At 46.9% G+C, this 26882-nt stretch overlaps 1 long non-coding RNA gene and 1 pseudogene across 1 annotated transcript; both read left to right on the plus strand.

Annotated features, from left to right (window-relative positions):
* The window catches only part of LOC140628541 (uncharacterized), a 50931-nt pseudogene extending 45910 nt beyond the window's left edge, over positions 1-5021 (plus strand).
* Positions 5022-9380: 4359 nt separating this feature from the next.
* LOC140627535 (uncharacterized) lies at positions 9381-18387 on the plus strand. Its single transcript, XR_012026227.1, has 3 exons — positions 9381-9676; positions 16164-16334; positions 17407-18387. It is a non-coding gene; the product is annotated as an uncharacterized lncRNA (long non-coding RNA).
* Positions 18388-26882: the final 8495 nt, after the last annotated feature.

The following is a 26882-nucleotide window of genomic DNA, read 5'->3' on the forward strand; positions in this document are numbered from 1 at the left end:
AGGTGGAGTAAAGTGGGTAGAGAATGGACTGAAAGAAGTGTTCACTTGTTACTCTATGTATTAGATTTTTATTTTATATTTTATTTTATTTTTGGAGGGAAAGAGACTATGAGCAGGAGGGAGAGGGAGAGACAGAGAGAGAGACAATCTGAAGAGGGAGAGACAAAGAGAGAGACAATCTGAAGGCAATCCATGCCTAGCATGGAGCCCTACACTGGGCTCCATCTCAAGACCCTGAGATCCTGACATGAGCAGAAATCAAGAGTCAGACACTTAACCCACTGAACCACCCAGGTGCCCCAAATGTTAAGTTTTCACAAAGAGAAGATATTAAAGTACTGCATATAGCAGCGCCTGGGTGGGTTATTTGGTTAAACATCTGCCTTTGGCTCAGGTCATGATCTCAGGGTCCTGAGATCTAACCTGCAGTCCAGCTCCCTGCTCAGCAGGGAGCCTGTTTCTCCTGCTCTCTGCCCCACTACCCTGTTCATGCTAGCAAGCTCGTGCTCTCTCTCTCTCTGTCTCAAATGAATAAAATCCTTAAAAATATAAAGTACTTCAGATAGAAAATGTGTTTGTATTTCATCAAAACCAAACAGGCCAAATAGAATCATCTAGATAAGGCACCGGGCACACAGTAGGTGCTCAATTAATGGTAGCTGTTGCCATTATTGTCCTCATCCACAAACATTTGTTGAGTGTCTATTATGTGCGAGCCATCATATTCAGGCTCCATAGGGAGGCAGGGAAGTACAAAACAAAGTCCCTGCTCTTACATGCACAAAAACCCCCAAACGCCCAATGGCAGTGTTTACTTTGGGTCCAATGAGTGCTATAGAAAATAAAGCCTTTAAGAAGTTGAAATGAGAGAGAGATCATTTCCAGCTGGCCTCTTCAGGGGAGGTGGGGCTCGTGCGAGGCATTGAGGAAGAGGCAAGATTTCAATAGGCAGAGAAAGGGGGAAAGAACATTCCAATGGCAGAAAAGAGCTTGGTTCAAAGGGCAAAGGACTCGGTAGGCATGCGCAGGTGGCGCCGAGGGGACATTTGCCCGGCTCCCCAGGGTCTGCAGGAGACAACCCTGCCCGATCCGACGCAGCCGAGCTGGCCTCCCCTCCCTCAACTGCAACAGCACAATCTCTGGTCCCAGCCCTTCCGGTACCCGGAAGGGGGCCAGGAGGGACTTTCTTTACGATTCTTGACCCTTGTGGGCTGAGCCTAGAATGGGAAGCCAAGTAGCCGCAGCGATTAAAAAAAAAAAAAAAAAAAAAAGTGGATCCTTTCCCTTCACCGCTGGGGCCCAAGGGCATGCAGGGCCCACGCAGCGAGCGGTGGGTGCAGGAGGGACGGCGCACGGCGGCGTGCATGTGCGTGCATGTGCGTGCTGCTACGTGCGGCCCGTGTGGGGATCGACGCGTGAGCGCGCACGTTGTAATGACATGTGGTATTTCCTGCGATTGTGTGCCGTGATATACGGGGCTGAGTTATGAGCGCAGTGTGTGCTGACCGCATTCCTGGAGGCTAATCTCTGTGAGCGCCCGCGCTGGGGGCAGCGGGAAACAGGCGGCCGGCGACGGAGCCGGGCGCAGAGCACGTCTCGGCCTCCGAGGGCAGCCCGGCCCGGGCCGGCGGGGGAGCCAGGGGCGGCAGCGTGGCAACGTTCGCCCCGGGCACTGAAGGATCCGGCACAAAGCCGGGGGCATTTACATTCCAGACAGCGCCAGAGGGGCCCCCTCATCAGCCAAGTGCCCGCACCGTGGCACCCCGACGGCTTCCCAGATCTGGTCCCCTTGTGTGTATAGCCACAGCGTGTATACAGAGACGAGAGATAAACACTTAAAAAAAAAATTAAAAAAAAAAAAAACGTAAAGCTTGATTAGCTGAACACCACAAGGCCCTGGGAAATTGAATTTAAGAAAAATTTGGATAATTGGAACAGCATATAATATCGAGAATGTTAAATACACAAGTCGGCTGAGCACACAGAGTTTATGGCAAGCTCTGATTAAAATGAAGTTTCTGATAATCAAAGTTTTAATGGCAGAGGCTCATTTGAATTTCTTCTGTCTAGAAGGGAGATTAGATATCGTGTGCACAGAATATCTTGTGATAGTTTCCATTCTTCCCGATTCCAGTTGGGTCACATACACGCTTTGTATGTGTGTATTTATTTCAGGGAAAGTGCTCTATCCTCTGGTCGGCCCCCAACTAGCCCAAACAGGACTTGCCACAGATGTGTTTATCAGATTGCTCTGCGAATGCTCGGAGAGGAAAAGTCTGCCTATCGTCTAAGTGATTTCAAAATCAAAGCCATCCCAGGCGCACCAGAAGCCTAAAGCAGCCAAGAGATAGGCCGAGTTTATAAACTTCCATAATATGTTTATTGCAAGGATGGCAATTACCCAATATCCCTGCCCTCCTGGGTCTTAGATCAGAATATTTCCACAAAAAGAAATCTGTGTTCGCCTGCATTTAACCAGTCATAATTCCAGATGTCTGGAATATTCCAACACCAGGCATGGGGCTGGGGAGGAAGAAAGGAAGCTGCTGATCATTGTCAGAGCCTCGCCGTCGTCTGCGGTGACATGTCTAGTGTGGCTGCTCATCCCTCCTCCTCCTCAGCCTAAGGTCCAGGTGTCACAGGAGTATCGTTGTGTTTGGGGAGGTGGTGGTGTAGGGGGAACGGCCGTCCTGGGCCACATGCAGGCTTTTCTGTCCGGCTCTGGAAACTCGACGCGTCACATCGGAGACGTAATTTCTTAATGAAATGACTGGAGTGTTCGTAATTTACGCCAGAACGGAAAATGCTGACCTGGCAGAAAGGACACTTGTTCCTGCGGTTGCAGGAGGACGTGTGGGCCCCATCACTCAGGAATGAATCAGACCGGCCTCACAGGGCAGCCGGCTGAGAGAATTGCCTCCTCGCGTGCTCCTATAAAGTGTTAAGGTTATTTACGGCGTGGCACATGGACGGCCCATTCGGCCGTGTTCGTTGGAACACACACTTGTGTGAGTTCCATCACTTGTCCCAGACTCCTTCCTGAGCCTTAATAAAAAAGGCAGGGCTGTTCTAGAGAATCATCGGTAGGATTGACTCTGCCCTTTCCTCTGGGGCTCTTCTGGCAAACATTAAACATGGCAACATCCCATTAGAGGAAGGTGAGGACTCATTTCACAGGTGCTAAGACTGATATGAAGATTTTGCCCCCCCGTGACACCTTATGGCCAATGGCATGGATTTTTTTTACCGCCTCCCATGCCCCGCCCCACCTCCCTCCAGCAAACTGAGATGCAGTGGCTTGGCTATGGCGTGGTTGAACAGGTCCGCTTATTTCTGATCGTTATGGGGCTGAGGGTGGGGTCTTAAAGTCTGAACCCTTTGTCCTGTGCTTGCCACTGGGCCAAGAGGCGTCAGTTAAGGCCAAGTGCAAGAAGACTTTCTCCACTGGTCCCCATGCCAGAAAGTCTCCAAAGTGGGATAACACACACCCTAAGTGTTACCATTACCTTTGAGGGGTAGTGGTAATGGGTTGAATTGTGTCCCACCAAAATTCGTATGTTGAAGCCCCAGTACCTCTGAATATGACCTTATTTGAAGATAAGATATTTATAGAGGTAATGAAGTTAAAATGAGGTCATTGGGGTGGACCTAAAAAATATGACTAATGTCCTTATAAAAAGGGAATATTTAAACACAGACATAGAGGGAAGACAATGTGAAGAGACACAGGAAAAAGACAAGCCAGGGAGAGAGGCCTGGAACCAATGCCCTTCTTACAGCCCTCAAAAGGAATCAGCCCTGCCAACACCTTCATCCTGGACGTCTGGCCTCCAGAACGGTGAGACAGCACATTTCTATTGTTAAGCCATGCAAAGAACGTGTGCTTCTTTGTTCTGATATCCCTAGCAAACTAACATAGGTAGGAAGAAAATACCAGACCTTTAGAACTTTCATTTATATCACGATGGTAGTTTGGTTTATTTTTTTTAAGGTTTTTATTTATTTGAGAGAGAGAAGGAGAGTGAGCTCATGAGGGGCAGAAAGAGAGAAGCAGGCTCCCCACTGAGCATGGAGCCCGATGTAGGACTCGATCCCAAGACCCTGATTATCATGACCTGAGGGGAAATCAAGAGTTAGATGCTTAACTGACTGAGCCACTCAGGTGCCCCAGGAGTTTGGCTTACTGATCCTGATTCATTGCTCACCTGGAATAGAAACAACACCACTTACATGTGACTTTGCAGTGCCTCCCTTTGTGGGTGCAATATACTACTCCCACCTCAGGGAAGTTGGGCTTGAGCAAGACTGCTACCAGATGTGGCCCATGAGCAGGCATTTTAAATGTGTTGCATGGTACGGTTTGCCCTTTTGAGCTTCTGCCATCGTTAGGAGAAGAACAGGTCCTAGGAGGCTATAGTCACATGGGCCAGGGCTCCAGACCTGCGCAGAATCTATGACCTGGAGCTCCCTCCATCTCCAACTGCCATAGTGAGAGCAGCTGCCACCACGTCTGCCCACCTGCAGTGGATGGTCAGGCAGGACTGCTCCAGCTTCCTGATGAAGAAGACATACAGCACCGATCTTAATAATCTGAAGGAAAGCAACTCCTTTCACTACAATGTGCTGACTCACCACTAGACTGTGGGCATATAGCCAGGGCCCGACAACAGAGGTGTAGTGGTGCTCATGAAGCAGAGTTCCTGCCAGTGAAAACCCATCACCTCCTACTTGTGGACCACCATGAACCAGAATGCCCGCCACTCTCAGCAGCACCAGGCCCATGATCCAAAAGAACAACTACTGCCCAGATCTGTGCGTGGCTGACATTTGCAGAGCTGGTGCCATCCTGTGCGGCCAGAAGCCAGAAATGGTGAAGAGGAAGCCGGCCCACCCCACCAAGAGCTCCTGAGCACTTACTCTCCCCCACCTCCAAAGCAATAAAGATGTCAACCACCTCAAACAAACAAACAAAAACAAAAAATTCGTGACCTGGAACCATGCCTGGCCAACCCACAGTCTGAAATAGCCAAGCCCAGGCAGGATTAATCAAACCCCCAAAACCTTGCAGGATGAACAAGAAAAATAAATGCCCATTATTGTAAGCCACTGAGTTTCAGAGTGTTTGTTCTGCAGCATTATTGTAGCAAGAGCTGACTATTACAATGACCAATGTGCAACATGCAGATTGACCCTGGGGCCTCGTTTGGGCTGTATGTCACCACTCAGCATCCAGTGTGACAGCTGAGGAGTGCTAAGGCAAGAGTGGCAGTTCCATAACTTGGACATCATCTGCCTCAAATGATTTTTCACTTTCAGCAAATGGCCTATTATGAGTGCCACATTGTGTGAATTTACGGATTATATTATGTTCCTCTAACCAAACTAATCATCACAAAATGGGCAAGGGGCTTGAAACGGTTCCTCTAAACGAAACCGTGGCTTGAAGATAGTCCCATAGAAGAAAGCTTAGGCTAAGAACCCGGCAGAGCTCACAGTTCTCCTACTTTGAGAGCTAGTTCATTTTAAAGTGTTCACACTTTAGAAGACAATTTGAAATATGGCTTTTTGACTCCTATTGTTAATAATGGACCACACACACAGGCATATGGCCTCAGGATCTTAGCAAAAAGCATTAGCACATGAGTGTAAGTTATGAGTGAATAAATATACATAGAGTGGAGGGGGGGGTTGCTAAAAGTGTTTCACTGTTGGGGTTGAGACCACTGGAAAGTCACTTGAAAGTCAGTTCACCAAAATGAAAGGAAAGGAAAAGACAGAAGAGGAGAGAGGAGGGAAGTGGAGGGGAGAGGAGGAGAGGAAGAGAAAGAAGGGAAGGGAAGGGAAGGGAAGGGAAGGGAAGGGAAGGGAAGGGAAGGGAAGGGAAGGGAAGGGAAAGGAAGAGGAGAGGAGAGGAGAGGAGAGGAGAGGAGAGGAGAGGAGAGGAGAGGAGAGGAGAGGAGAGGAGAGGAGAAAGAAAAGAGATGCTTCGCTGGCTTAGTCAGTAAAGTGGCCAACTCTTGATCTCAGGGTTATGAGTTTGAGGCCCATGTTGGATGTAGAGATCACTTAAAAGTAAAATCTTTTAAGAAGAGAAAAGGAAGTCAGCTTACCCTATCGAACTGATTTATTAACTTGTTGGGTGAGTTCATTTGTGTTTAATGTTGTGGAATTATGATGGTGCTATCATTGAGCACAGGAAAGGCCTGTCCCCTCAAAGAACAGAGTGCGGAGCCATGGGCTCTCTCCAGTGTTGCAGTGTGTTCACTCTGTCTCTGAAGCCTGGGGCAGAGATGATGATGTCATGGAAAAAGTGATGACACACCTCCGTGCCAGGCCTGAGGAGCACCATCCAGAACTAGAAGCCGAAGTGTCTGTGGTAGCCAGGGTGCCTGGGGCCTTCACAGATCAAAGGCCCTGCTCCCAGCCCAGAGGCTCCTCCTAGCTTTGCGAAGTCCCAAAAGGAACCCCTCTGTTGGCCTGTCCCAACTCCAACAGCACCATTTAAGATGTGGAGACAAGGTCCCATAACTTGGACAGCCGGAAACTCTGCTCTGAACTGGAAACTGCTCTGAACCCATTAGGTCCCTCGCGCTCCATCATGTAAACCTTGCCCTGAGCGTAGTCCCTGGGCTGCTGGGGTGAAGGCTTTGTAATGGAGCGAGACCTCCTGACCATGGGGGAGTCTGGGAAAGAAAAGGTCCAAAGGGGAAGGTGGAAAGCTTAAGGGAGAGTCTCTAGGGTGCCAGGGTGAGGCATGAAAGAGAGCTTGGGAAGAAGCCCATGGAAGATGCGTCTCTACATCTGGAAGATGGAAGATGCGTCTCTACATCTGGCGGCGGGCCTGGCATGGCACAGCTGTGGCTCAGCAGGACCAGCAGTCAAGAAACAGAATTGCGGGGATCCCTGGGTGGCGCAGCGGTTTGGCGCCTGCCTTTGGCCCAGGGCGCGATCCTGGAGACCCGGGATCGAATCCCACGTCGGGCTCCCGGTGCATGGAGCCTGCTTCTCCCTCTGCCTATGTCTCTGCCTCTCTCTCTCTCTCTCTGTGACTATCATAAGTAATAAATAAAAATTAAAAAAAAAAGAAACAATTGCGTGCAGGGCAAGGGGGAATAAGGGCAAGCTGGCACCTTCTAGCACCTTCTGTCGTTCACTGCAGCAAACCACGATGACCAGACAGGAGCAGTAGCAGCTTCTCCTCCACCTTCCACATGTTGTACACATTTCTCTTCTGACTCCGCTCTCATCAGGAACGGTAAAAGGAAAAGAAGTGGGGCGGGGGGGAGGGGTGGGAACATTGCTCCTGCCTGGCCAAGGTGACCACAATACGAAATCACCAAGGGGTCCAGATTTGAACAGATTGCCAGAAGCTCTGTGGTCACTCTTTGGCCCAGCTAGTTTCGAAGTGAAGATTATGCTGCAAACATTTTGGACCACAAGATTGTCTGGTGGACTCGGTTCATAAAAGGGAAAGCCTTCACCGGGTAGTGTCTTCCAAGCCCAATGCCATCCTTTTAAGCCACTCATGACTTGAGAAGGATGATTTCAGGCTGAGAGACTCAGAGAGAGGAATAGCTAAGGGCCTGTGGCAGATTGTATTTTCCAAAGATGGCCACTGCTAAGGACTGAGCAGTGTCCCCCCACCCTGAAAGTCATGGGGTGAAGCCCTAATCCACAGTGGGGCTGTATTTGGAGATAGAGCCTATAAGGAGGTAATTAAGGTTAAATTAAATCACAGGGTTGGGGCCCTAATCCATTCAGACTAGTATCCATATAAAAAGAGAAAGCCACTCCAAGGATCCGCCCACAGAGGAGAGGTCATGTGAGGATACTGGGAGCCGTCAAGCCAAGGAGACAGGCCTCAGGAGAAACCAAACCTGCCGACACCTTGCTCTGAGACTTTTAGCCTCCAGAACTTCGAGAACAGTAAATTTCTATTGTTTAAGCCCCACATCTCCGGCCTGCGAGATTCTGTTCTGGCAGCCCCAGCAGATGAATACAGCCACTGCGGTATCTCCCAGCTCACAGGGTCTTCTTCAAGGTGATAATGACATTCCAATGATGATGTCGCTTCCCGTGATGGAGCCTATGCCCCTTCCCTTGAACCAGATCAAGCAGTTGTGACCGCCTCATCTAGTACAAGATAGTAGAAGCGAAGCTATTGGGACATCTGAGGCTAGGTCTTAAAATTGCTATGCGCGGGCTACCTTGTTTCCTGGGGACACTCACCCTCCGAACCTAGCCACCATGCTCCAAGGAAACCAGGAAGCCACATGCTGAGGCCACATGGACAACCCCGGCTGAGGTCCCAGCAGACACCCAGCACCAGCACTAGATCTGTGAGCAAGAGCCTTCCGATGACTAGTCCCCAGCAGTCAAGCCACCCCAGGGACACTGTGCAGAGCAGAGACAAGCTGTCCCCCACTGGCCTTGCCCAGGCTGCAGATTTGTAAGCAAAATGAATGACTGATTGTTGTTTTGAGCCACTAATTTGGAGGTGGCTTATTAAGCAGACTACCAGAGCAGAAGTCTGCTGAACAAATGCATCGAGGACACCAACCTGGGAGAAAATGAAGCCAAGTCAGTATATACATAGGCTTTACCTGCCTTTTCGGGGGGGGGGGGGCGCGGGGGGAGTATGGCCGTGATTTCAGACAATCAAACTGATACAAACCTCTGGCACCAATGCAACAACACAGGCTGCCAGATGAGTGTTTCTCCAAAGATCACACCCACTTGGGGATCCCTGGGTGGCACAGCGGTTTAGCGCCTGCCTTTGGCCCAGGGCGCGATCCTGGAGACCCGGGATTGAATCCCACGTTGGGCTCCCGGTGCATGGAGCCTGCTTCTCCCTCTGCCTGTGTCTCTGCCTCTCTCTCTGTGTGTGCCTCTCATAAATAAATAAATAAAATCTTTTTAAAAAAGAATATTGGGGATCCCTGGGTGGCGCAGCGGTTTGGCGCCTGCCTTTGGCCCAGGGCGCGATCCTGGAGACCCGGGATCGAGTCCCACGTCAGGCTCCCAGTGCATGGAGCCTGCTTCTCCCTCTGCCTGTGTCTCTGCCTCTCTCTCTCTCTCTCTCTGTGACTATAATAAAAAAAAAAAAAAGATCACACCCACTTTTATGATTCCTATTCATTTTCGAATGGCTCTGAAAGTCTTCCCAAGGAGATTTTTTTGTTTTATTAATGTTGATCAAGCTCCAGACAGAGTTTAAAGAGGACATATGTACAGAAAGAAAATGGTGGAATCGGGAGGTTGAGCTGGAGGCTAGAATAATTAAAGGTTAAACTCGAGGTACGCATTTGGTATTTATAGAATTTTCCATGCTTGGTGTGAGGGTTTTAAAACCAGGCTGAGGAGGGAAGCTCCTTTCAGCCCTTACAGGAGGGAAAGGATTTTTAACACAAGGAATCCAGCCTGTCTAGTTCAAAGTTTTAAAAGGCAGCGTAATTAAGCGGCTTTGTTGCTTCAAGTGATGCTGCAAAGGTGAACCGGGCTGGGAGAGGAGGCTCTGTGAGCAAAACAAAGCCAAACAAAACACTTTCTTTCCCTGCCAGGCACCCAGGGCTGCCGGCGGCGGGTCCCCGGGTCATCAAAAGCTGTTTTCTTCTCTGCGGATCCCCCGCTCCGGAGCAGGAGTGCTGCTTATGGCATTTGACAGGGGCCAAGGCAGGTAGGGGAGGCGGCGTCTGGGTACATCGTGAGGGTCACCAAAGGATGCGCGCGAAGCTGAAGGATGCAGGTGAAGGCGGAGGTGGCGGGCCCGGCGCGCCGCGGGCACTGGCTGGGCTCGCAGCTGCGCACTGACGCTGAAAGCAAACGTGCCGGAATGCTGGTCGGCTTTGCCTCTCCCCTCTTTCGGGGGGGGCCCCCCCATCTTCAGTATAGAACATCAGAGACTCCTCTCCGTGCCTTTCAGCTTGTTGTTTTCTGTTTTCAGGAACTGGATGTCTCCTTTTGTTTCCTGAAGCTTTGATGGGGGGCGGGGCGGGGGAGGGGGTGGGGGGCGAAGGGTGTCGGTGCTCCGGGCTGAGGCTGATCTCCCAGGGAGCATTTTGCAAACGTGTCCGGCTCCAAACCTTCCAAAGACACGGCTGAGGGAGGCCTGTAAAAACTTGCCTAAGCTGGCGCTGCGTTTCTCTGCGAAAATGGAGTTACTTAGATGGGCCATACGCAGCTCTTGAGAAGGAGGATTATAAAGACCATGTGCCAACATGGAAAAAGGCAGGCGTGATATCTCGTTCAACGAAGGATCGGACCCCCAAACTGCGCCCGGGGCCGTTGCAACTATGTTAAAAGTGAATTGGGGGCGGCGGCTCAAACAGATACCAGTACACCCGTGTTCATTACAGCGCTATTCACAATCGCCAAAAGGTGCAAACAACCCAAGTGTCCACAGACCGAGGAACGGATAAACAAACTGGATACGCTCTCTTTGACCTTGAAAAGGAATGAAATTCTGTTATATGCTACATGCCTGAGCCTTGAGGATATGATGCAAATAATACAAAACAAGCCAGTCGCAAAAGGACAAATACTGTATAATTCCATTTCCATGAAGTTCCCAGAGTACTCAGATTAGTGGACGCAGAAAGAAAGGTGGTTGCTGGCGGGAGGGGGAATGGGGGGGTTAGTGTTTAATGGACACAGAATTTCTGTCTGGGAAGATGTGAAAGTTCTGGAGATGGGTGATGGTGATGGTTGCGTGACAATGTGAATGGGCTTGATACCACTGCACTGTACACCTCAAAATGGTTAAAATGATAAATATTACGTTATGTATATTTTACAACGAAAAAATGAGTTCATTTTCTGAAAAGTTGGATTAGGCAGATTGGTGATTGTCAGGGACTGGGAGAAGGAAGAGGAGGGAATAGAGACCAACTGGCAGGTATACAGAATTTTATTTGGGGATGATAAAAATGTGTTGGAATCGATAGAGGTAATGGTTGTACAAGATTGTGAATGTGCTAGATGCAACTGAATTGTTCATTTAAAAATGGTTAACTGTGAGGCGGCTGGGTGGCTCCGTCATTTAAGCATCAGACTCTTGATTTTAGCTCAGGTCATGATCTCAAGATCTTGAGATGGAGCCCAGAGTCAGGCTCCGCACTGGGCGTAAAACCTACTTAAGATTCTCTCTCTCTCTCTCTCTCTCCCTCTCCGTCTGCCCCTCCCCCTTAAAAAAAAAAGGTTAATTTTTAGAGGCACCTAGCTGGCTCAGTCATAGAACATGAGACTCAATCTCAGAGTTGTGGGTTCAAGTCCCATATTGGGTGTGAAGTCTACTTAAAATTTAAAAAAAGATCTGATGATATTTTATTAAAAATAAATAAATAAAATGGTTAATTGCATGTCATATGAATTTCTCCTCAAGTTTTTAAAGAATGCATTAGGAGGAGCTTGAAAGAGAACATGGAAAAATGAGAACTGTTTAATGCATTACGATCATAGGACTATGGGTGGATGCATTTTGATTTCTGAAAAAAAGTTGTTAAAACAGTTTGTGCAATGTATGTGTTTAAGAGAAATCTGTCAGGCAGAAATTCTATTATTAAAAAACAGACTGTTGATCAACTATAGCAAAATGTTTCTTAAGACTTAAGGGGTGGGGGACGCCTGGGTGGCTCAGCAGTTGAGCCCCTGCCTTCGGCTTAGGGCATGATCCTGGAGTCCCGGGATCGAGTCCCACATCGGGCTCCCTGCCTGAAGCCTGCTTTTCCCTCTGCCTATGTCTTTGCCTCTCTCTGCATCTCTCATGAATAAATAACTAAATAAAATCTTAATTAAAAAAAAAGACTTAAGGGGCAAGATTATACAGAAAGAAACACCAGAAGGAAAAACAAATTAGGGACCCAGCTAAGATATCACTTGTCACTTTTAAATATGCATCAATATATATTATGTATTAGTAATAAGGAATATAAGAAATGAGTACAGTAGGTCCTCACCAATCAATCAGACATGATATTTAAAACCCAGTGTTTCCAACCTGATGTTGGGCCCAGAAGGTGAATTGGAGATAAACCTTGATGCTGTCAAGCTAAGTTGCATGATGCTGACATCAAGAGTGTGAGGTCAGAGAAGGGGAGAGAAAGTGAAGCACATAGAGGGAGTGTCTAGAGGGAGGGAGGGCATCTCAGCTGGAGTTGGAGGGGGGATTTTCTTTTTTTTTTTAAGATATAATTTATTTATTTATTCATGAGAGACATAGAGAGAGGCATAGACATAGGCAGAAGGAGTAGCAGGCCCCCTGCGGGGAGCCCAATGCGGGACTCGATCCCAGGACCCCAGGATCATGACCTGAGCTGAAGGCAGCTGCTCAACTGCTGAGCCACCCAGCACCCTGGGAGGGGGGGATTTTCGAAGGCAAAGGGGAGAATGGAGTCCACTTAAGTGTGAGAGGACAGACAGGACAGGAGTGCCGATGTCTTTGGCCAGGAGAAGGGAGGGGGAGAGCAGAAGGGTGAGCCAGACAAGCTAAATGAAGCACCGTCAAGGCAAGCTCTGACTGCCTCCCTGGAAGCATAAACACTACAGGCAGTAGGCAGTGAGGAGCCATGGCTGGCTCCAGAGCGAGGGATGGAAACCATATTTTCTGAAAGTTTCTCTGCCAAAATAACGGTAGGCCCTGGATCCCCTTTCCCTTTTACCCAGGGGACCCAGAGAGGCCAAAACACAGCCAGAGCCCCAGCCCTGCCGCAGATCACAGTAGCAATAGCAGGGAGCAGTCTTGGAAAACCTAGTGTCTCATTGAGGGTGGATAGTTTCCCATCCCCAAAGGGAACACACTTGAAAATCATGGGTAAAGATGGAGGATTGAACACATGCATTCATTCCTTTGCCTCCTTCCAATACTTCATGATGATGATAGTAGAGGGATTTTTTGAAAAGGCATTTGTCTGCAAGCATAAAGGGAACAGAAAAGGAGAAAATAGCCAAGAGCTTGGAAGCTGGAAAGCGGAGGGTTGTTTAGTGACTGACTTATATAGCAAGACCGAGAGAGCCGAACTGTCAGCTGGCCGGAAGAGAAGCTGAGAAGCTATCAGAATTTCTTTCCCCTCCAAAGACCCAGAAGGGGCTATGCCAGGTGATTCTGGAAGTGGAGGTGAAACCGATCAATTGAAAGTCTTTTCTAGAAGCAGTGAGGTCTGCAGTTGCCTTCCCTGGCTCTGTACACCTATGTGACTGTCCCCCTTCACCACCGACCCCTGCAGGTGGAAGACTAGACTTTTATTATCTGGACAGGGCTCAGTGAAAGGGTCTTTGGACAGAGATACTGGCACAGCTGAAAGTAGGATGGTCAAACAAAAATGGAGAGATTAGGTGTAAGTTTTCTTATGATTATCGTGCTCCCAGCCAAGCTCTCCTGCCCACTCAACTCCTGGAAACTTGACATTCAGGCTCTAGGAAGAAGATTGAATACTGTCACTAGAGATTTCCCACTTAAAAAGCCTAGCCAGATCATCACACCACAGTGGTGCTCAAACTTTAGTTGGCAACAGAATGCCCTAGAGGGTTTATTAAAACTCAGACAGCCCGGGTTTTGAATCCAGTAAATCTAGATCAAGGTCTAAGAATGTGTGTTACTTAGAAGTTCCTAGGTGATGCTGTCACTGTTGGCCTGGGGACCATACTTTGAGAACTGCTGCTCCGGAGTGAAGTCTGCAATTGGCAGGCCATGTGCACACACACAGAGGGCCCTAGCAGCTTTTTAGTGTCCTGCTGTAAATGTGGACACATAACTGGTGATCATCAGACATCTAAGGAAAACCTCTAACGTGATGACCAAGACCAAAAGGAACAGATGAGGGGCACCTGGGTGGCTCAGTCGGTTGAGTGTCTGACTCTTAGTTTTGGCTCAGGTCATGATCTCAGGGTTGTGGGATTGATCCCCGAGCCAAGCCCAGTGTCAGGCTCTGCACTCAGTGGGGAGTATGCTGAAGATTCTCTCTCTCCCTCTCCCTCTGCCTCTGCCTCTGCCCCTGCTCTCTCTCTCTCTCTCTCTCTCTCTCTCTCTAAAAATAAATAAATACATGTTAAGGGGGAAAAAAAGGAACAGAGGAAACAACCTGAAGAAAACAGACTATGCTGTGAAATGTAAACCCACCCCCACACACATAATCACACCACACGTATGTATGCATACACACATGTTTACCTACAGATAATGATCCAGAAGAGACATATTTTAATAGCATTAAAAATTAGCATTCAGGGAATAGAAAGAAACTTCTAGAGAATCAAATTTGATGAAAGAATGGGCAGCCCGGGTGGCTCAGTGGTTTAGCATTGCCTTCAACCCAGGGCATGATCCTGGAGACCCAAGATTGAGTACCACATCAGGCTCCCTGCATGGAACCTGCTTCTTCCTTTGCCTGTGTCTCTGTGTCTCTCATGAATAAATAAATAAAATCTTTTAAAAAAAAACAAATTTGATGAAAGAAAGAGATGAGAGGGCATCTGGGTGGCTCAGTCTGTGAAGCATCTGCCTTTGGCTCAGGTCATGATCCCAGAGTCCCTGGGCTCAAGCCCTACATCAGGCTCCTCACTCAGCAGGGAGTCTGCTTCTCCCTCCCCCCCCCCACTCTCTCACTCAAATAAATGAATAAAATATTTTTTAAAAAAAGAAAAAAGGGATGAGAAATAGAAAACAAATTTCTAAATGATTAGTCTGAAATTTCAAATAGAAGGAGATTTAGAAAGAGAATGGGGGGCGGGCATGACAACATCAAAGAAATAATTTAAGAAAATGTCCCCCTACCTAAAGGACATGAGTTTATAGATTGAAAGGACCATTGAGGGGATCCCTGGGTGGCTCAGCAGTTTGGTGCCTGCCTTCGGCCCAGGGTGTGATCCTGGAGTCCCGGGATCGAGTCCCATGTCAGGCTCCCTGCATGGAGCTTGCTTCTCCCTCTGCCTGTGTCTGTGACTCTCTCTCCCTCTCTCTGTGTATCTCATGAATAAATAAATAAAATCTTTTTTTAAAAAAAGAAAGGACCATTGGAATACCTATTATAGTGGATGGCAAGAGACCCACATAAATACACACTGTGATGAAGTTTCAGGCACTGGAGACAAAGACCCTAAAGGCTTCTAGGGACTCCTGGGTGGCTCAACGGTTGGGCATCTGCCTTCGACCTGGGGTATGATCCTGGGGTCCTGGGATCGAGTCCCATGTTGGGGTCCCTGCATGGAGTCTGCTTCTCTCTCTGCCTGTGTCTCTGCCTCTCTCTCTGTGTCTCTCATGAATAAATAAATAAAATATTTTTAAAAGGCTTCTAAAGAGAAAATATGTATTATACACAAATATTGAGAGTCAGAATGGCCCTGGACTTCTCCATAGCAACCCTGCAACTAGGGAGAAAAGAGAAAAACACTTCTCAAAATTCTCAGGGGAAATGATCCAACTTAGAATTCTATATCCAGCCAAACTATCAGTTAAGTGTGAGCATAGAAAATACTTCTCTGACGTGCAAGGTCTCAAAACATTGCTGCCCATGCATCCTTTCCCAGAAAGCTGCTGGAGGAGATGAGCCACCAAAATTTTGGGGAAAATTATGAAAGAGGAAATGTGGAATCCAGGGAGCTGGGGAGAGAGGCAGACAGATTCTCCAAAGAGAGAAGAGGAGAGCCCTAATCACAAGGAGTGACCACCCTAGACAGGTACTGCTCAGAAGCCTCTCACTAAGCCAGGACCAACAAGAGGGCATTGAGGTGCTTGGACACAGTGAGACACCTAGTAAATGGGGAGAGTTTGGGCTGCAGGGACCTCCATAAACCAAGGCAGCCAGAAGATGGTAAGACAGCTCAGTGACTACAGCCTGGCCTGAATTTTGATTTTCCATGCAAAGATGAAAAGGCCTGGCTCCCGCCTCTGCCTTCCTCCACCAGCAGCCACATCCCCATGCACATTTGGAAAGGCAAAAATATCTAGGCCAATTTTATCATACTAAAAAGGGAAAAGAATCATCAAAGTTCAAACTCCCCATCATCAAATGATCTCAGTCTCCCCAGTGTGAAATTCCAAATGTCTGGGTTCACGTGCTGTTATGGGTAGACGAGAAACTGGTGATTGGCAATGGTCATTGTTTTATTGAACAAGAACTTGCGAGGGTATAATTAGATGACACAAATTCCTTTTTTTTTTTTTTTTATAGGGAAGTATCTCTCCGTTACATCGGAGTATAGCATGATATGTTTTACAGCCAGGGATTTTTCACTCGGATGGTATCTCTTTCAGTGGTTGATTTAAAGTCAAAATGACACCAACATGGAGAACAAATGGTTTACCTGTTCTCTCCCCAGTCCCACCCAGAGCTGCAGTGAAGGTAAGCGTCTTTCATCTTACACATTTCCCCTCAGTGCAATTGGCTACCTTTAGTGATTTGATGAGGTACCATGGTCCCATTCTACAGGATTTTAAAAGATATTTTATTTATTTATTTGAGAGAGAAGAAAATGGGCAGAGGGGAGAGGCAGGGGAGAGGGAAAAGCAAGTTCCCCAATGAGCAGGGAGCCAGACATGGGGCTTGATCCCAGGACCCTGAGCCGAAAGCAGATGCTTAATTGACTGAGGCATCCAGGCACACCCTGTTCTACAATTTTCATGGTATAAAATGTAGGACTAATTAGGATGGGGAAGTCTCTCAACAGGTTGAAATAAATAACAAGCCTTGTCTAGGCACCCCATCAGAAAAAAAAAAAAAAAACTAACAAAATCCATTCCATGACCCCGTGATTTAATTAAGAGTCTTTCAAAGGAGGACAAGTCCCTGAGGCCCAGGCTTTGGCCTCACCCTGCTGCCTGTCACTCATTCACACACCTGCCAGCTCTGATAAACGAATTGCCCCAACCCCCGCTGTGAGCTCTTTTGGGAGTCCGGCAGACTCTCTCCAATCCCTACCCCATCTCCAACACATCTCCTCCAACCAGACCGGGGGTCGCTTCCAGACTGAGCCTCCTACCCTCTATCCACCTTACACAGGCCATCTTCCTTCAGTATCCCAGGACTGTTCACTGCCCGTCCCCCCTTGGATTGTGCCAAGGGAGGGTGGAGAATGTAGATAATTCATCTTTGAATCTGAGCACCTAGAAGAATCTGCATGAAGCAGTACTTAATAAATACTCGTTGAATGAATGAATAAATGAGTGAATGAACAAAATAAATGCGTGGATAAATACGACTTAGAGGCTTTAGTAAATGCCACATGAATTTACTGTGTCATGTGACTGCCAAAAAATGCTAATACCAAAGGCTTATGCTGTTGAGTTGTGGTCTTCAACACTCCGTTGCAGTGCGCTGACAACTTTAGTTTCTGTCTTATTTTTTTTAGGATAAAAAATACATGTAAAGTCCTAATGTCAATATTAATGGAGATTACTTTCTTTTTTACTTGTAGCTTCAAACCAGTGTGACTGGTCTTTGTTTCCTGTGCAGATTGCCACTTGCAAATGTCCTTCCTGGCCAGTGCCACAGTAAATGTTGGTCACCCGTGGCATCTGCGTGACCAGGAGAAGAGCAGGAGGCCGGCTTCCTCCTCCACTGTCAGCATATTGTGACGCATGGCAGCTTACAGGTGCCTAGCGATGTGGATTTACTGATCATATGACCTAGTTTTAACTTAACTCCCAAATGAGCCATAGGGCTTAAAAAGATTCCTGCAAAGAAACCATGTGTTAAAAATAATACTAATAATGCAAGCACGCCCGAACAAGATGGAGGCAGAGCAGATGTTTCTTCTAGTACGAGCTCTTTGTCAGCCACATCATGAGGCCAAAACAACTATAATCTAATCAGATCTGAGATGAAGTTGGCCCTCAAATTGAAAATATCAAGAGACAATTTGAAACACGAGTTTCCAATCACTGCCGTTTTAATGACAAGCCTGGCCTTGAGTGTACATCGTATATTGGGACTATCTGATGAACAGCAGAAGCCTCCAGAACAGAGGTCCTTAAACATAAATAAATACAGCAGATTGCAAAGGAAACCAACAGCATTTACAACATTATCAAATTATTAAAACAAATTTGTGATATAGATATTTATGTGCTTCTTTAGTGAATCATTAAGTAACAAGTTCCTGTGGCAGATCTAATAACTATCATCATTTCATAGCACTGATGAACATAAATAATATTTCGAGATCTCTGCAACGAGAACATGATTTTAATTGGTGACAGTCTCAGGTACTGCGAATACTACTGAAGTTTGTTGCTTATGTTCGGAGGAAATGCGAAATTTCAGTTAGAAGCAAGTGAAAATGAAGATTCATGTCTTCCTACATCAAATTCACAGACCCTGTGCATTTTATCCTTGAACCTCAGGTTAAGAGCCCTGGCCCAGAACAAAGTAAAGGTCCCGTCTCTCACAGCCTCACTACCAGGTGTTCTGTTAAATATCATTAAAAAAAAAAAAATCATGGCCAGTCTCCGACTGAATCAGAAATTGCATATAAAAGCGTTTATTACAAACAGGCACAAAAACAGTTTCTCAACCTGCTCTTATAACCCAATGAAGGGCACTGCCAAGTCTCTGCCCGTGAGCACAGCAAAAGTACCTTGGCTGAAAGGCACACCGAATATAAAAGTGACAATATTTGGGTGGCTCAGCGGTTGAGCGTCTGCCTTCGGCTCAGGGCATGATCCCGGGGTCCAGGATCAAATCCCACATCGGGCTTCTTGCGAGGAGCCTGCTTCTCCCTCTGCCTGTGTCTCTGCCTGTCTCTCTCTCTCTCTCTCTCTTTCTGTCTCTCATGAATAAATAAAATCCTTTTTTTAAAAAGTGACAATATGTAAGTGGCAGGATTCAACTAACCCTCTGGTTAGAACAGGCACTATGTCCTACTGTGTTGGGTGGCAGGCCACAGGAGTAAACAAAGTCTGTGGCCTGTGTTGCTGTACCCAAGGGTGTTTGGTCTCTGGGTCTGTCAGACTCATAGACCCTCACCCCATGGGGCAATAGCAGAGGTACTAGTAATATTTCCAGACCATGTCTTGAGTATCGCTTGTTTTATCACTGAAAACTTATTTCCAACATCTTTAAATGCTGATTGGTGAACCCTCTGATACAGATTTATTAGATAGTTGATGTGCTCGTGGGAGCTGTCTTTGCAGCGTGGATTTTTTTTTTAAGATTGTATTTAGGGCAGCCCCGGTGGTGCAGCGGTTTAGCGCTGCCTGCAGCCTGGGGTGTGATCCTGGAGACCCGGGATCGAGTCCCACGTTGGGGTCCCTGCATGGAGCCTCCTTCTCCCTCTGCCTGTGTCTCTGCCTCTCTCTGTGTGTGTCTCTCATGAATAAATAAATACAATCTTAAAAAAATAAAGATTGTATTTATTTATGTATTTGGGGGAAGGGGAGGAGCAGAGGGAGAGGGACAAGCAGACTCCAAGCTGAGCACAGAGCCTGATTCCAGGCTTGACTTGATCCCACAACCCCGAGATCATGACCTGAGCCGAAATCGAGTGGGACCTGAGCCACCCAGGCACCCCTTTGCAGTGTGGATTTCTGATTCAATTTTTCAAATGCTAACTGACCATCCCTGAGGTGTGCACTCTACTCTTCATTGGTGTATTTCAAATGTAGACCTACCTCTTCTACCATAGAGATTAAAGAGAGTAGACCTCCTGGGTGGCTCAGTCCATTAAGCATTGACTTCAGCTCAGGTCACGATCTCAGGGTACTGGGATTGAGCCCACGTGGAGGGCCACATTGAGACCCATGGCAGGCTCCAAACTCTGTGGGGAGTCTGCTTGTCCCTCTCCCTCTCCCTCTTTCTTTGCCCCTCCCCCTGCTTATGTTCTCTTTCTCAAATAATTAAATCTTTAAAAAATAAAATAAAATAACAGCAAAGACACACATAATCTATACTGAAGCATTTTGTTATGAACTGAATTGTGCCCCCCTCCACCCCCCACAAATTCATAGGTTGAAACTCTAACCCCCAATGTGACTGTGCTTGGAGATAGGGCCTTTTCAGAGATAATTAAGGTCAAATGAGATCATAAGGGTGGGGCCCTAATCCTATAGGACTGGTGTCCTTGCGAGCAGAGGAAGAGACATCAGAGAGCTCTTTCTCTGCTCACACAGGGGAAAGACTTTGTGGAGACACAGCAAGAAAGCGGCCATCCATAAATCGGAAAGAGAGGCCTCACCAGGAATGGAATTTGCCAGCAGCTTGATCTTGGACTTGCAGCCTCCAGAACTGTGAGAAAATAAATTTCTGTTGTTTCAGCCACCTGATCTGTGGTGTTTTGTTACAGCAGCCCGAGCCGACTTGGACACCTGCCCTCGATGGATGGGCTTCTATTTCAAATGACAGCAGAAGTGACACTCTTTAACTTCCAAAGCTACATAAGACAAAGCCATGCAGATCTTGTCTTGCTTAGGCGTTAGAGGGTAAATGGCAACTCTTGCTCTTAGAGTAAGAGTCATCATGTAAGAAGTCTTGTGCTATGGGTTAAACTGTGCCCCCCCCAAATATATGTTGAAGTCGTCATCCCCATGACCTCAGAAAGTGAACTTATTTGGAAATAGGGTCCTTGAAACTAAGGCTAGCAAAGTTAAGATGAGGCTATCATGGTGCAGGGTGGGCCCTAATTGAATCTGACTGGTGTCCTTAAAAGAGGAAGATTTTGGACATAGACCTGCAGGAAAAAAGGAAAACACATGTGAAGACACAAAGAGAATGCCACGCAAAGACAAAAGAAAAGGTTGGAATGATGCCCCTAGAAGCCAAGGAAGGCCTGGGACCTCTGGAAGCTGGAAGAGACAAGAAAGGATTCACCCACTAGAGGTCTCAGAGGGAGCATGGCCCAGCCCACACCTTGATCTTGGCCTTCTGGCCTCCAGAACCGTGAGACAGTACATTTCTGTTGTTTTAAGCCACCAAGTTTGTGGCACTCTGTTATGACAGCTCCAGGAAACTAATACATCTTTCCAGCCTGAGACTGCCATCCTGGTAGTCTATCAGCAGTCACAGCAGAACCTGACCTTCAGCTCTCCAGGCCCTGTGGCCGCCATGCGAGGGAAGACGCCATCTTGGAAGTGGATCCTGCAGCCCCAGCTGTCTGAGTCCTCCCAGCCGAGGTCCCCGACATCAAGGAGCAGGGCCAAGCTGTCCCCTCCATGCCCTTGCCAGATTCCTGACTGGCAGGATCTATGCACTGGCATTCTGGTTAGTTTATGCCACTACGTTTTAGGGTAGTTCGTGATACAGTGATAGGTAATGGAAGAGATACTGTTACCAAAGGGAGGGAGAATGGATGCTGGCCAGGCAAAAACAATAGTACTGAACCCGAGCTTCCTTTGCTTCTTTTTCCTTTTTTAAAGATTTTATTTATTTATTCATGAGACACACAGAGAGAGGCAGAGACACAGGCAGAGGGAGAAGCAGACTCCCTGTGGGAAGCCCGATGTGGGACCTGATCCCAGGACCCTGGGATCACACCCTGAGCCAAAGGCAGATGCTCAATTGCTGAGCCACCCAGGCGCCCCACATCCTTTCTTTCTACAGAAGGTGATCAGCAACATGGGCCCTGCAAGCACATCCTGCTGCTACAGCCATCATGGTTCCTGCCTCCTTTCTGGCTGTAAAGGCAGGGCTGGCTCCACGGGTTTGTGGCCTGTGCAGCCACATGGGACCCCTGCACCCAGAGGGGCCCCATGGAGGGTTTGATGATTCTTTCAGGCTGTATGGAAACTCTGAATAATCTTTCGAACAAGGGGCCCTGTATTTTCATTTTGCGCCAAGCCCTACAAATGATGCAGCAATCCTGACTGGAGCTTGAGAAGCCAGCTTGAACCATGAGAGGATTTTAAGAATGGAGGATACACACCACAGATAAGAGGAAGGTGGCAAAGAGTCTGGATCCAGGAGCATTTCAGAGAGAAGAGCTACCATACTGGTTTGGGATGCCTTTCTCCAAATTTTGGCGTGACTAGACTTCTATCTTGCTTAAGCCACTATTGGGTTGGGTTTTTTTGTTTGTTTGTTTTGTTTTTTTAGGGTTTTCAGTCACTCTCAGTTGAGACTAATTCTTACTGATACAATATGGGAGTATGAACTCTGAATCCCCCGATAATCATTCTGGAAATATAGCTATTGAAGCAAAGTCTATACACCCCTGCCTCTCTTGCAGCTGAATGTGACCGTGAGACTACGTCGTGGCCAATGGGCTATAAGCAGAAATTTATGGATGCAATTTCCAGAAAATGTCCTGAAATAGAAATTGTGTGCTCCCTTTCAACCCTTCCTCCTTCCTGTGGACAGAATGCAAACATAATGACCGGAGCTTCTGCAGCCATCTTGGGCCATTAGCTACAACCCATGCTGAGAATGTCAGAGCCAGATGACTGAGGGATCTTGGGTCTCTGAAAACTTTTTGAGGTTACTGTACCAGTTCTGGATTGCCTACTCTGGACTTCTTTTATATGTGAGAGAAGGAAACTTCTCTCTTTCTTAAGCCATCATTATTTAACATTTTCAGTCCCTTGTATTCAAACCTAATTTTAACTGATGTAAACTGCAATGCAGGGCTTTGTCCTAACTGAGGCTACAATTTAATTATGAATTAGTTGTCCAGTACCTTCAAGTTTTCTTTCTTAAACAATATCTTAAAACCTCATGTAATTAATTTTTTTAGAAGATACAACTAAACATTATGGTAATAGGAACTTATTTGAGGGGAATAGACAGTCCTTTTGTGACCTCCTCCTGTCTGACTGTAGGCTGTGAGGCACATCCCCTGTAGGCTCGTCATTAACCTCCATGAGCACAGTTGGCTGTGGCTGAGCTCTGAGGGAACTCACCACCACCTCCCATATTAGTTATCCAAGTCACCCCAAAATGTAGTGGTTTAGAGCCAATAACAATGATTTGATTTCTGTGGGTCAGGAATTTAGATAAGACACAGTGGGAAAAAGAAAAAAAAAAAAAGACACAGTGGGGACGGCTTGTCTTCATGATGTCTGGGGCTTGCTCTGGAAGACTTGAAGTTGGGAGCCTGGGAAATACACTTCCATGGTAGGTTACTCACATAGTCGACAAGGTGTTGCTGGCAGTTTGGTTTCTCTCTATGTGGAGCTCTTCATAGGGCTGATTGAATGTCCTTGCAACATGGCAGCTGGCTTCCTCCAGAGCAAGAAACACAAGAGAGTAAGCTGAAAGCTGCAATGCCCAGCATAGCAATCATAGACGACAAAACCATAATGTAAACTTCAAAGTTGCTAAGAGACTAGATCTTAATTGTTACCATCACAAAAAAGAAATAATTCTGGGACATGATAGAAGTGTTAGCAATCATAGTGCAAGATTTAAATGTATCAAGTTATTCTGTCATATGCCTTAAACTTACACAACGCTATATGTTACTCATATCTCAATAAAAATGGATTTTGAAACAAGAAAGCTACGGGGCACCCACATGGTTCAGTCAGTTCAGTGTCTGACTCTTGATTTCAGCTCAGGTCATGACCTCAGGGTTGTGAGATTGAGCCCTGCATCAGGCTTCATTTGAGAGAGAGAGAACGAGCGAGACAGAGAGAATGAGCAGGGGGAGGCACAGAGGGAGAAGATGAAGCAGACTACCCGCTGAGCAGGGAGCCTGATGTGGGGCTCCATCCCAGGACCCAGGATCATGACCTGAGCTGAAGGCAGATGCTTAACCAACTGAGCCACTCAGGTGCTCCAACCATAACAATCATCATCTTCGTCACTGTTATTAGTTATCTAATTATGGGCCAGGCACTGTGTGTTAGGTGTTCTACAAACATTATCTCCTTTAATCTTGTCAAAATCTTTAAAAAAGGATGTATGATTAGCCCCATTTTACAAATGTAGAAAGCATGATTCAAAAGGTTAAACAAGGGGCACCTGGGTGGCTCATTTGTTTAAGCATTTGGCTTTTGATTTTGTCTCAGGTCATGATCTCAGGGTTGTGGGATCAAGCCCTGCAGGCTCCTCACTCAGCGGGGAGTCTGCTTGAGATTCTCTCTCTCTCCCTCTGCACCCCCCCCCACTCTCTCTGTCTCTAAAACAAATAAACAAAATAAATCTTTAAAAAAATAGAGACGTTTAAACAACTTCATAGCTAGCTGGTGATGGAACCACAATTCAAATATGGGGGCCTCTGGGTCTTTGATCAATGTCACACTGCCTCCCTGTCTGTATCAGTAAGATTCTCCGGAGAAACAGGAACAACAGAGGGTGGAGGAGTGGTGATGGGTGGATGTGTGTACAGAGGTTTCATTATAAGGAATTGGCTCATATGTTCATGGAGGCTAACAAGTCCCAAGAGCTGCAGCCAGCAAGCTGCACGTGGGAGAACCAATAGTGTAGTTCCATCCTGAGTCCAAAGGCCTGAGACGCAGGAGAGCCCGTGGTAGTTCCAGTCTGGATACCTTCAGACTCAAAATCCAGGAAAAGTCAATGTTTCAGTCCAAGTTTCAAGGCAGGAAATCCCCCATATTCTAGCTCAAGGCAGTCAAGCAGAGGGAGTTCCCTCTTACTCCCAGGAGGGTCCACCTTTTTTGTTCTACCTTTTGCCTTTGACTATCGGGTAAGGCCCACCCACTTTAGGGCAGGCAATCCACTTTCCTCAGTCTACCAATCCAAATGTTAGTCTCATCCAAAACACTCTCACAGACACACCCAGAATCATGTTTGACCAAATATCTGGGTGCATGTGATCCAGTCAGACCGACACCTACAACTAACCATCACAGTGTCCTTCATGAACTCAGCTTGTTTATCTTTGGACATTCTTAGCTTGTAGTACCAGATTTGCTCTTGCTTGGCCTAAATGTTATGCTTTAAGGAGTCTTGCCCTCACCCACGCATCATTTGTGTACTTTCGTCTTCTTATTGATGTTGATAATATCTCCTCTTTAATTAGGTGGAAGGAAATAAGTAGAAGAAAAGACAAAAGGAGTATTAGGGTGTCCTAGTTCTAAATACTTTTTCTTAATAGATTTCGGGAGAAAGATCGATGAAAAATACTTTAATAGGAAAAAATGAGAAAATAGTTTAATAGTCTAGAGCAATGGTTCTTAAACTATAAAGTACATCAGAATCACCCATGTGGGGGATCTCTGGGTGGCTCAGCAGATTGGCACCTGCCTTCAGCCCAGGGCATGATCCTGGGGTCCCGGGATGGAGTCCCGTGTCGGGCTCCCGGTGTGGAGCCTGCTTCTCCCTCTGCCTGTGTCTCTGCCTCTCTCTCTCTCTCTCTCTCTCTTTCATTCTCTCATGAATAAATAAAAAAATATTAAAAAAAAAAAGAATCACCCATGTGCTTATTAAAATGCAGATGGCTTGGTCCCACTCGTAGAGGTTCTGGTTCAGTAGGTGTGGGATGGGTCCTGAAAATTTGCATTTCTAACAAGTTCTCAGGTGATTCTGATTGTGCTGGTTCAAGACCACATTTTGAGTAACAAAATGTTAGGGAGGGCGGCCTGGGTGGCTCAGCGGTTTAGCGCCACCTTCAGCCCAGGGCGTGATCCTGGAGACCTAGGATCGAGTCCCACATCGGGCTCCTTGCATGGAGCCTGCTTCTCCCTCTGCCTGTGTCTCTGCCTCTCTTTGTGTGTGTCTCTCATGAATAAATAAATAAAATCTTTGAAAAAATAAAATGTTAGGGACAAAAGCCTGTTTATAATGTGCCCAGAACTGAAATGGCACTTAGGAACCAGATTTTTTTTTATCTTGACACTTGACCATTCTATGCCACCTCATAGCCTAATGAGGCTGCCTAAGCTCCAGCCATCAGGACTAGATTCCAAGCAAATGTTAGAAGGAATAGGGTAAGATGACTCCTTTTAAGGACACTCCCCACTTCCCAGAAGTTGCATGCAAGACTTCCCTTTACATGCCGTTGACCAGAACTTAGTCACATGGCCACACCTAGCTGCAAATAAACTGGGAAATAGAGGAGTTTTTTTCCTCCAGGAGGCTATGTGCCCCAGCTAACACTCGATTACTTATAAATAGTGAGGAAAGAGCTACTTAGGGCCAACTAATGGCCTGTGCCATGGAGATCTTCCAGCTTATTTGGAACAGGAGATAATTCATTCCCTCTGTCGGCATGTAACCTGGGCCTATCTTTCCTTCTGAGTCAAAAACACAGTCCATGCAGCTTCATAAATAGGACTTAAAACCTTGCAAAAACTAGTGACTAAGTAATTACCAGCCTAGCCTAAGTCACGTGCTCTCCCTGCGAACTGCTGGAAGAATGACCATGAAATCCAAAGCTAGACATGAACATTTTCATGCTCCCTCTTGCCGGTTTAGTTAATTGGTTATCCTGTTAACTGGCAGAGGTTTGTTTCCTCTGGATTGCTTGTCTCTTGAAATTCAGTAAGGACCAGACATCAGCAAATTTGGGGGGAAATGTCCTCTGGAGGGGAAAGACCTGGAACTCCAGCAATGCACATAATTGCACTCGCTTAGTTCCAGCGTGAGCATAGAATAAATAAGCTTTTAACAAACCCCATTGCCATGCCAGACGAAGGAGGTTTTCTCGCTCCCCCGTTCTGTGCTCCAAGGTGGAAGATGGGCCTCGGAGGTCCCTGCTGCTAAGAGGTAATGGAGGCGTGGGAAACAAGATGCTGCCCAAAGAGACATTTTCTTCAAATGCGTTACTCAATGGCTGAATTTTTAGGGGTGGCCTCGCTTGGCAGAACTGAGCCACAGAAAAGAAAAAGAAATTGCTGTTCCCTGATTAACCCCTCTAGCCACTGGGTGCCACTATTGATTTGTTCGGCTAACCAAACTGTAAAAATGCTTTACCATAGGGGGGAAATTCTCAATGCAGATTACTTTGGTAAAGCAGGAAAGGAAAATGGGCCAAAAAAAAAAAAAAAAAGTCTGCGTGTG

The sequence above is a fragment of the Canis lupus genome, chromosome X (genome assembly GCF_048164855.1).
Source record: "Canis lupus baileyi chromosome X, mCanLup2.hap1, whole genome shotgun sequence".
NCBI classification, from domain to species: domain Eukaryota; kingdom Metazoa; phylum Chordata; class Mammalia; order Carnivora; family Canidae; genus Canis; species Canis lupus.